Source organism: Ixodes scapularis, unplaced genomic scaffold (genome assembly GCF_016920785.2).
Source record: "Ixodes scapularis isolate PalLabHiFi unplaced genomic scaffold, ASM1692078v2 PGA_scaffold1__304_contigs__length_218370807, whole genome shotgun sequence".
Classification (NCBI taxonomy): Eukaryota; Metazoa; Arthropoda; class Arachnida; order Ixodida; family Ixodidae; genus Ixodes; species Ixodes scapularis.
The window spans coordinates 127,859,779-127,870,205 of record NW_024609846.1 but is presented as its reverse complement, the minus strand read 5'-3'; the positions used below and the strand labels follow the sequence as shown (position 1 = coordinate 127,870,205).

General features: G+C 46.8%; 1 non-coding gene across 1 annotated transcript; it reads right to left on the bottom strand.

The window, feature by feature from the left end:
- Positions 1-3,893: 3,893 nt before the first annotated feature.
- On the bottom strand, positions 3,894-3,964 carry Trnag-gcc. Its single transcript has one exon. It is a non-coding gene; the product is annotated as a tRNA-Gly (tRNA).
- Between the last annotated feature and the right edge of the window lie 6,463 nt (positions 3,965-10,427).

Below are 10,427 nucleotides of genomic sequence, written 5' to 3'. Positions count from 1 at the left end.
CTAATTATATTCACAAAGAACGTCAAACAAATAAATAATACGCACGCAGCGCTTCGTTTTTGTTTTTTTCAACAGTGCAATACGCAAACATCCCTATCAACGTCTTGATAGGGGAAGAAAAAATATTAAAAAACGTTTATTTTGGTAATTCTTATTGCTTTTTATTTTATTCCAAGGCGTTATTTCTTGTTCAAGACAGAAAGACAGATTTCATTGTTCACCAGGCATCCAAGAAGAATTTATTTCTATCCTTCGTACTTTGCGTCGAGAGCGTTTGTAGTTGGGAAAACGAAGTTCGCCTAACATCTCAGGATCATAGGTTACATGCATACTTAGGAAGTAATCTGCTACAAGTAGCGGATTACTTGTAAAATCCGTTACTTATTTAAGTAATTTTGTAATTGCCACGTTACTTTTTTAAGCAATTTGTAATGTAATTTTGTTTGAAAGTATTGGTGACCGGTTACCTTAATTGCTCGTTACCTTTTAAAAATATAAGCATAATACACTAACTGGAGTAATACGAGCAGAACATTTAGCAGCGTGAAGTGAGCAAATCCAACAAAATAGAAAACATCAGGAAGGGAAGAATAACCGAAAAGAAAACACGATTTTTTGTATGACCGGTCACTAGAACCACTAGAAAAGCGGGCAAAGCATGTACAAATATACGAAAGACAAAGATCAAGTAAAACAACGCCGAGTATTCTCTCCGTCGCCTTCCATCGTGTTTTTCTTCTTCTCGCGGGCAGGAGAGAGCTCTTCGTGTTTATTTGTTTTTGTCTTTTACACCGTTTCACCCTTTTTAACTTCTTCGACGTCTCCCGCACCTGCACAGACATCAAACCAGGGCTCGTACACCCTGGATTCGCGGGGTCACAACTCGCGTAAGAGACGATGTAGCCCCGCGCGAGAGGTCGAATTCTCTTTGTCTTTGATGTGCGCTGTATTGTAGCATGGCTCTTGACTGAAAAGAAAAGCGCACGGCGCGAGGCTAGGAGCATCGTCTTCGAGGGTACGGATGATACATCTTTTGGTTTATTTGCCTGGGCATGGTGGTCGAGTCCACTGCTCACTTCACAGGGGGGCGGGGGGGGGGGGGGTTATGGCAATCTAAGGATTCTGACAGAGAGAGAGAGAGAACGCGTAAAAGCGGTGTGATCCTAGATCGTTTTCTGAGACCGATGGCCACCGCTTCTCTCGCTTTCTATGCCCTCCCATCTCCTGGCGTCCACGAATATTGGTATGAAACTGAGAACCGATGAATGATAGATAACCCGTAACAGCCACTTTTTCTTATGACTGGTCGTGTTTCCTTTCATGGAGTGTCCGTCGTCTCCATGGCCATCTCTTAATGACATGTTCAAAATTCAGGGCATTAAGGACAACGGGAACCTAGAGTTTCAGTGCATACTTTGCTCGCCAAAAGAACACACATTCTCATCAGCAAGAACTACAAACTCTAATTTTTAAAAACACATTAAGGTAAGCTGGGACACTTGCATTCCGCATTAACTATACATTGTAACATTAGAACCAAGTTTTTCTTTTCTTGCAAATAACAGGCGAAACAACCGAGTCAAAAGGGAGCTTTCGTAGATGGCTTCTTTAGCTCAGAATCTTGTAGCGGAGGTAGACGCTGCTACTGAGCATGCACATCGCTAGGTTTGTCTGTACAGCTCCAGAGATCATTTTTAGGGGCAGTAGGCTAGCGGGATGGCGGGTGTGCATGGTTGCAGCTTTTGTGCCTTGTCAGCTTGCAGGTTAACGAAGTGCACCGACACTCTTTTTCTTAAGTAAACTATTTCACTTTTACAAGGGCTGCCATAATCCGGGCGTATGAGAAATGAAAGGCACTGTTGGAAAACATTTTTATATCAAAATTGTTTATATTGTTTTCTGGATAACTGTACGGAAAAAGTAACATCAAAGTAATTTGTAACTAACAAGTAAAGTAATCCGTCACTTTTCAGCAAAGGTAATACGTAACGGTAATTTACTACATTTGAGGCTCGGTAGTTTGTAATTGTAATCCATTACTTCTTTCAAGTAACGAGCACAAGTCTCCTCACATGTTCATACTTTGAGAAAAGAAGCTATAAACGAAACAGGCATGGGACACTACTGACACAATGTGACCTATTTTACCAATCGCACGTCCATCGAAGTTGAGTTGTTAATTAGTCGTGCAATTAAAATTAAGTTCTTAATTTAATTATAACGGGAGACAATTACATTTCCGACGGCGTCTGCGAACACCAATGGTAGCTGAAGATCCTAACCAAAGGATTCAATTTGTTGTTCATGGAAGTTGTGCCAACCCGACTTCAGAAATGGGTTTCCGGTTGTTAATATTCAAAGGTTACGGTTACGTCTCATGCCGTATGAAAATAGGGTGTCCTTTCCATTACATACCCGAAAAAATTGCGTTCCTCAAGGGTCTTAGGTTAGGGTTTCGGTTACAGTTTGAGTCCCTTCTGTTTGGTTGTGCGTCACACCCAGGCCTGCATAACTGCTCCCAGCTGATTGATGATCGCAATATAACGTCCTCGCAGATTTATTTCAGGTTTATTTTTTAAAGCATAAAATTCCTTTGAACAGAAACTCCTAATCCCCATAATGTCCGTAACCTATAAACCAATTTAGTTTCCCCTCTAAATTTGCCGGAAAAGTTTATTAAAATATAGGTTATTTTGCACTCTCTTTACGAATGATTAATATTTCGTGAGCAAACTAAAACGATCACTTCTTTGAATGCAGCATTAAAATCGTTATATATGACTTTGGAGACAAAGATCGCTTGCCGATTTCCTTTCACTGTTCCGAAGAAGTGATGCTTTCTGGAGGCCAGGTTGGACCTTAGACATGCGCAACGAAAGGTCCAACAGCTCGTACAACGCGTTGGAAGGGATGTGAAAACATGACCAGTTACCAGCTAATCACGACCTGCCGCGAACGCAAGGAATGCCATGATTGGCTGGCGCTTGGTTAGATTTGGCCGTTAGACATTGGGTCGTGTATGCGGGCGGTCGAACCATGGCCCAGTATCATTATCACACTTTCGCGGATATAATAAAAAACAACAAAAAAATTGTGTAGAGGCCATTTCGCGGTCATTGGTGGACTGGAAGCAATACACTCTAAAGAATGTCTGTTCGTCTACTTTCACGCACAACACTCGGAGAGCCAATCACCGCAGCCTACGAAGGCAGTTCAGTGAATGACGATGCCGAAACATATGTTTAGACCAAAAAACACTCTCTGAGTTGTGACATTAACCAATGCAAGCATGTCGTTTTACATTGCTTAATGTCATAACTCAGACTGCTTTCTTTGGGGCTAAACATATGTTTCGGCATCGTCACTCCCTGAGCTGCCTCCGAAGGTTGCGGTGATTGGTACTCCGAGTTGCGTGCGTGAAAGTAGACGCACAGACTTTTTTTAGATTGTAGTTCAGTCGTCGTCGTGACACACTATAATAACAATCAGCTTAAACCGGGCGGGGCGTGTCCCGGGCATCTGATTATCGCTTCGAAGCCAATGTGATTGCGGCATCAGCGATCAGAATCTCCGAGAACCGCTCATGAAGCAAGAGGCGTAATCATAATAATCCACGCATTGCGCACTCCTGAAGCTGTCAGTGACACTACCAGAAACGGGTTCCGGCAAGGCATAAAAAAGCAGCCCAATTCAGAGGCTGAACTGCTGCTTAATGATAACGTGTAAATCACAATGTTACGCGCCACGTAGAAGCTGACCAAAACCATGTCGTAAATTCATAGCCGCGTCTGAGAAAGTAAAAACGGACAGCCGGGCGGAGCACCGAGCTTGTGCCATGTAAGGTATGTCACGAAACCTAGATTAACCAGGCGTCAGCAGCGAATAAAAACGTTTGCGTCGGCCGGGAATCGAACCCGGGCCACCCGCGTGGCAGGCGAGTATTCTACCACTGAACCACCGACGCTTGCATTCCGAGTCAAAGGCAATTCATTCGAGCCGTTAGTTTCCAGGTGACCTCGTTTAAGACAAGTTTGCTCCCTTCTTTCTTTTGCAAAGGACGACAAATAGCCAGGCAGCTGCTGTAAATGTGCAAATATAAAAACAACCGTGTAGTATTGGTGCATAAGAAATGTTCGTCGTCTTGGGCATCTCGCGTCGCACAGCACGAATTCAAAAGTCAAATTTGGGGGTTTTACGTGCCAAACCAACAAAGGGCGTCTGGCGCGCCCCAGCGGAGGACTGAGGATTAATTTCGACCACCTGGGGATCTTTTGACGCGCAACCGAAAGCTCGGTTACACGGCGCCTTCTCCGCAATATGCCTCCGTCATATTGCGGGCACCTCGGCCGGGATTCGAACGCGTCACCTGGGGATCCGTAGGCCGGCGCTTTGCCCCGGAGCCACCGAGGATTTTTTTTTTTTTTTCTTTATTGCCTGGTTTAAACAGAGCATGAAACACCAACACATACACTCAGAGCATTGCTAAAATCGCCGGCCACTCCTTGGCTGGCGCGGGTGGATTAAAAAGGTTTTAAAGCAACCAGCTCGTCCAAAACAGGGAGCCATTCAGGCTGATCCCTCTGCGCTTTGTACATCGCCCTTATATGCACAACACTCTCAACGAAGTACTCTCGGACTGGACGCGCATCCACGTCCGCGTGACGCACAGCCATCCGCGTTCGCCAAATACTATGGAGGCTCAAAACCATGAACATATCATAGGGCACGCTGCCGCTCTTGTCGACCGGAAGGAAACGAATGCCGCGGGGTGAAACAGGAAGATCCTTTTTTAAAGTGCGCTGAAGGATGTCCCAATGGAATATGGCATCCCAGCAGTCGAGGAATATATGTTCTACGGTTTCAGGTTTACGGCATAACAGGCAATTTGTCGTCCAGGGAACAAAAAGACCCCTTTCCTGAAGCCAGGTTTTAACGGGTAGCGTGCCGCTATGTAGCTGGAAAAAAAAACTCTTTGCGGACGGTCGAATCGGCATTCTTTTGACCCTTTTCAGCACATCGCTACCAATGTCCGCACAGTACAATGAACGGTACAGAGGAACAGGCAAAACCGTGTCCACCAGGTCTTTGTACAAACGCTTTCGCGGCACCAAACTCAAATATTCTAATGAAAAGTGCACCTTCAGAAATCTAAAAGCCAAAACTACTTCACGCAGAAAACCTTGGATCCTCCCGCATTTCACATTGTCAGAAGACACAACAAATTCAGGCAATGCACTACTCAACCTTACTTGCACAACATTGCGTAGAAATGGATTTCTCAGGTCACGCAAAAAAATAAATCTAGATACCACCTGCCGTAAGAACAAATGAACCAGGCCTAGACCGCCACTTTTAACTGAACGAAACAGGTTTGTACGACTGGTGCGTTCCCACACCGAACCCCAAACAAAGACCGCAAACACTCTATGGATTTTCTGAACACCGGCTCTCGACATGCACAACACCTGCAGCACATACCATATTTTAGCCACAATAAACAAGTTACAGACCGTTGCGCGAGCAAACATCGAAAAACCGTGTCCCCCCCACTTAAGTGTCTTCGTTCGAGCCTGTTCCGCTTCGTCTCTCCAATACTGTCTTGTGTCTTGGTAATGCTCGAGTGGCACCCCGAGATACTTAACAGGTGCACGAACCCACTGAACATTCTCAAAGACTGCTGGCTTGCTTTCCCAGCTACCGTGCCAAAATCCCAGGCACTTGCTCCAGTTAATGGTGCTTCCCGACAGCTTACAAAAACAAGCAGCTTCTTTGACAACCTCACGTATACTATCGGTGTCATCACAAAAAACGGCGATGTCATCCGCGTAAGAGAGAACCTTGACCTCACATGAGGTCAAGCGAAAGCCGCGTATTTTCTCGTTCTGAATAAGCTTTAAGCAAAACGGTTCTAGGTACATTGCGAACAACAAGGGTGACAACGGACACCCTTGCCTGACCGAGGACCGGACTTTAAAACTTTCGGTTACATTTTTGTTAACAATGACACTAGTAGAACACTCCGCGTAAGCCATTTTAACACCTTCTAAAAGCACTGAACCAACATTGGCATGTTCTAAGATGCAAAAAAGAACCTCATGCGAGACACGGTCAAAAGCCTTTTCTAAGTCCAGCTGTAGCATAGCAACGCGGCCTTCAAGTGCGTCGCAACATTCTAGAATGCTTCTGGCCACGTGAATGTTGGTGGCTATCGTTCTTCCCTTGATGCCACATGTTTGATGGGGGCCTACAATTATTGTTATTACAGCTTGCAGTCTCCTGGCCAAAACTTTCATAACAATTTTATAATCAACGTTAGTCAGGCTAATCGGTCGATAAGCCCCTACCGATAATAGTTTTGAAGGTTCATCAGTTTTGGGTATCAGGACAATATGCGACCGTCGAAAAGACGGGGGCATTTGCTTTACCGCGTAAGCTTCCGTGACTACGCGGTGCAGAGCCTCGGCCACCTCAACTTTAAACGCCTTGTAGAAGGCCGCGCCTAGGCCATCAGGCCCAGGGGACTTTCCTGGGCTTAGCTCATCGATAGCTCTTTCTATCTCACGGGTGGAAATCGGTGCCTCGAGACTAGTTTTCACTTCGTCATCCAACGTGGGCATCAGCGGAAGAAACACGCTTTGGAACCCTTCCTTGATATGTCTTCTCTTCCCCAGGAGATCACGATAATGCTCAACAAAGGCACGTTCTATTATTTTCTTGTCATCGGTCACTGTATTTTTGTACTCTATTTCCTTTATCTCATTTTGTCGGGCGTATCTTTTTTCATCAGCAAGGGAGCGCCTGGTTGGTATTTCGCCCGCCCACAATCTTTCGGTGCGAGCTCTTATGACCGCGCCACGGTAACGTTCTGCGTCGATAAGCTCAAGTTGGCTTTTGACTTGTCTGATTTCCTTAGTCATCTTTCCTGGTTGCGTGCTTTCGGCGCTTAGCAGGAAATCTAATTGGCACTGGAGTTCCCTTTCATTTTGTGTTTCGCGATGTCGCAGAAAAGTTGCTCGCTCAATCGCGCTAATTTTAATTTTCTCTTTAAATTCCTCCCACGTAGCATGAAAGCTGCTAGCTTCAGCTGTAAGCATTTTTTTAAAACTTTCATTAACACCCCTTACAAACGTTTCGTCTTGCAGGAGCTTGACATTAAATTTCCACAGGTCCCAGTTAAAGCGCGACTTCGTGACTTTCGCACCCAATGTGACCATGACCATGCAGTGGTCGCTAAAAGAAATGTTTTTAACTTCGTAATTTTCAATCAACGGAACGAGACCCGCCGATAAGTATACTCTGTCCAGCCTCGCGTGGCTTTCACCTTGAAAGTGCGTGAACTGAGGGAAATTAACATTAGATAAAACATTCGCGGCGTCTTCCAGATTGAACTCTTGTACAACCGTGTTCAAAAAAAGCGCACTCTGATCGCGAACCGGCGAGTTTTGCACCCTGTCCTGTGGGGCACAAACACAATTAAAATCACCCATTAAAATTACGAACCTTTCACAGTTAACGTAACGGGCAACGCGCTCAAAATACATGCGGCGGTCATTTTCTTGGTTAGGAGCGTACACGCATACTATCCGCCATTGGAACCCGGAAAAAGTAAAATCACAAACAATTAACCGACCAGTTTCGCAGACAATTACAGTTTCTTCTACTATACCCAAAGAATTCCTAAGAAATAAAGCACAGCCTCCCGAAGTGCCAACGGAGTGGCACACGCATACATTGTAACGCGACCTGAAAGGTTGCACCATGCGACCCGTTTGCTCTTCGCTTTCAACCTTCGTTTCTTGGACAGCGAGGGTGTCTAGATCGTTCTCTAGGCACAGGCGGCTTAGCTGATATTGCCGCCTCCTCGCTGCCAGGCCTCTAACGTTTAGCGTGGCCACGCGAAGGGCTGTTTTAAGTCGTACTGCCATCTAGGAGCTAGGGCACACTCATCGCACGGTGCGTACCTTCGGTTTGCCGAGTCCTCGCGACTACGAAGACGGTGTTGCTGGCGGTCTCCGGTCCGGCGGGATGTTGGGCTTCGGCCTGAAGCTCGGTCGACGTACCGGGGCCGTCTTTAAAGGCGGCTCGTCCGAGATGACCGCGCTGGAAGCACTTCCCCCGTCGTCGTTCGGTTCACGTACCCTCTTGGCGACAGCACCGCTGACGCTTGCTTCCCCGACGTCCATGGTCTCGGGCCCTTTGCTGGTTGCCGCCACGGGAGTTGAGGCCGTGTCTCGGTTAGCGCCTTCGTCAACGGGTTTGTTTGCCGGAGCATTTGGCGACGACGGCTCGCTGCAGCGTTGTGGCCCGGCGCCTTTCGCAGAGGCTTCAGAAGGAGGGGGCGTTGCATCGGCAAGCAGCTCATTACCTCCCCCCTCTGCGGCTGCCTCAGCATCGACCTCGTCCATGATGTGATCAGCCGTCGGGTCGCTTCCCACGGGCCCTGCTACGCTCGCGTAGGACCGGACACACTGGCTCTCGTCGTGGCCGAAGCGTCTACAGAGCGTACAGCGCGGCACCCGGCACTCTCGTCGAATATGACCCGTGCTCCGGCACCGAAGGCAGAGAGGCGCCCGGCCAGGAACCACGACGAGCGCCAGGTCCCCCGCGACGCGTAGCTGGTGGGGGAGGTCCTCCACCGTGACGCCTACCTTGAGCCTGAGGGAGACCGAGCGCGTCGTCGACTCCATATCAGCACAGCCAGGCACACGCCACTTGTCCCGGGTGACCTCCGTCACCTTTCCGTACGGGGCCAGGGCTGCCCGCACTTCGTCATCCTTGACGTTGTGCAGCACCCAGTGAAGTTTCAGCCGTGTGTCCTGATTGGTAGGGTCGACGACGACGCATCGGCTTTCCTTGACGGTGAAGTCAGCGGCGTTCAGCATCCTCTTCTTCCCCTCGGCGTTCTTAAAGGTGACGGCCCACACGTGGTTCATTTGGTACGCCCACAGGGCCGTCACCTCGGGGAGAAGTGCCAAACGAGCCAGGGCGTCTCGGAAATGTTCCATGCGGTAGGGCCTGGCTTTTACGTCGCCATGAAGAAAAACTGTATTCAGAACGGCAGAACCTGTCGGCAGAGTCGGCAAAATTACTTGATAATCGTTCGACACAGTCATCCTGTCACCGCGGCCCGCGTGGGCCGCTGATACCGCTCCTGCGGAGCTCAACATTCCGCGTCCGCACGGTTCGGCTGCCGGAAGTGGAATCTGCCGGAGCCACCGAGGAGGCTGAGCGGCACACATCACATGTGAAATGTCGACGCTATAGCATTTTTCATTATTCAATGACTAGTATAATTTTTTAAAGCATGAATTTTCAGACATCTGCAAACTCTGAGACCCGGCTTTTATATGTGTAGCACTTTTTAATGTAAAATGATGTCTAATTACAATAACTTCTACATTGCTTATATGAACTTGAACACAATCCGGGTGAGTCATAAATAAGAAACACACGCACATGTTTAAGAAGGTTGTGCGTGTAGTACTGACTATTTTGCATTATTATTTTTTTGCAGTCTCCTCAAAGTATAAAAACTTCCTATTGTAATCTCTGACAATGTAAGTTATGAATGTTTATGGAGAGCTTTCGCAAAAGTGAAGCCTTCACACGTTCGTTCAAGTTTAGTAAAATTTGACGTAATCTCATCCTTAGAAGATTAGGTGAGAAGTGTTAAAGTTTTAAATGGCGCTGGGTTACGGAATCTTGTTTTAAGCGTTGCGTGTCCTTGGAAGACGTCGGAAGTCGAACTAAGTGGAGACTTGTCGTGTGTTTTCAAAGATTTACAATATTATACACTCAAGAGAGATACATGGTTATAAGTGGAGCTATATGTGGCTGCCTGTTATATACCCACACGTGGTATCTCTCTCCTAGAAAACAGATACATGCCGACTAAATAAAATTAAACCACGCATATCAACAGCTGATCTACAAGTGATTTTACATGGGAAGATAGGGTAGGTGAGTTGCGAATGCGAACACGTAACTTTTGATGAAACCCACCAAACCGACCAGTGCATTTTCAAAAATATGACTGGATGGCCTTTTCTCGGTACCTTTTTCACCTTACATGCTCAAAAAAGATGAAAAGGAAATAGTGATTGCGGGAATCGAACCTGGGCCATGCGCGTAGCAGGCGAGTAAACTACTGAACCACGCCGAAAATTCGTGAATAATCGAATTTTTTTTTCTTTATTGCCGTGACTAATCGAATGCCGAAACGTTACTCCGTTCACAAGGTGATTTCCTTTTGAGATTAGAGCAGGTTTGCTCCGTTTCTTTACCGCCACGCTTGCTTACAGACATGTCGCTATGCTCTCATTACAACTCACGGTGCAAACGATTTGAAAAGTGCCTGGAGTTTTGAGCGCCGTGAGAATTAGCGTATGGTAAGATATCTTTGAGGAAGAAATATGCTAACACCCTTT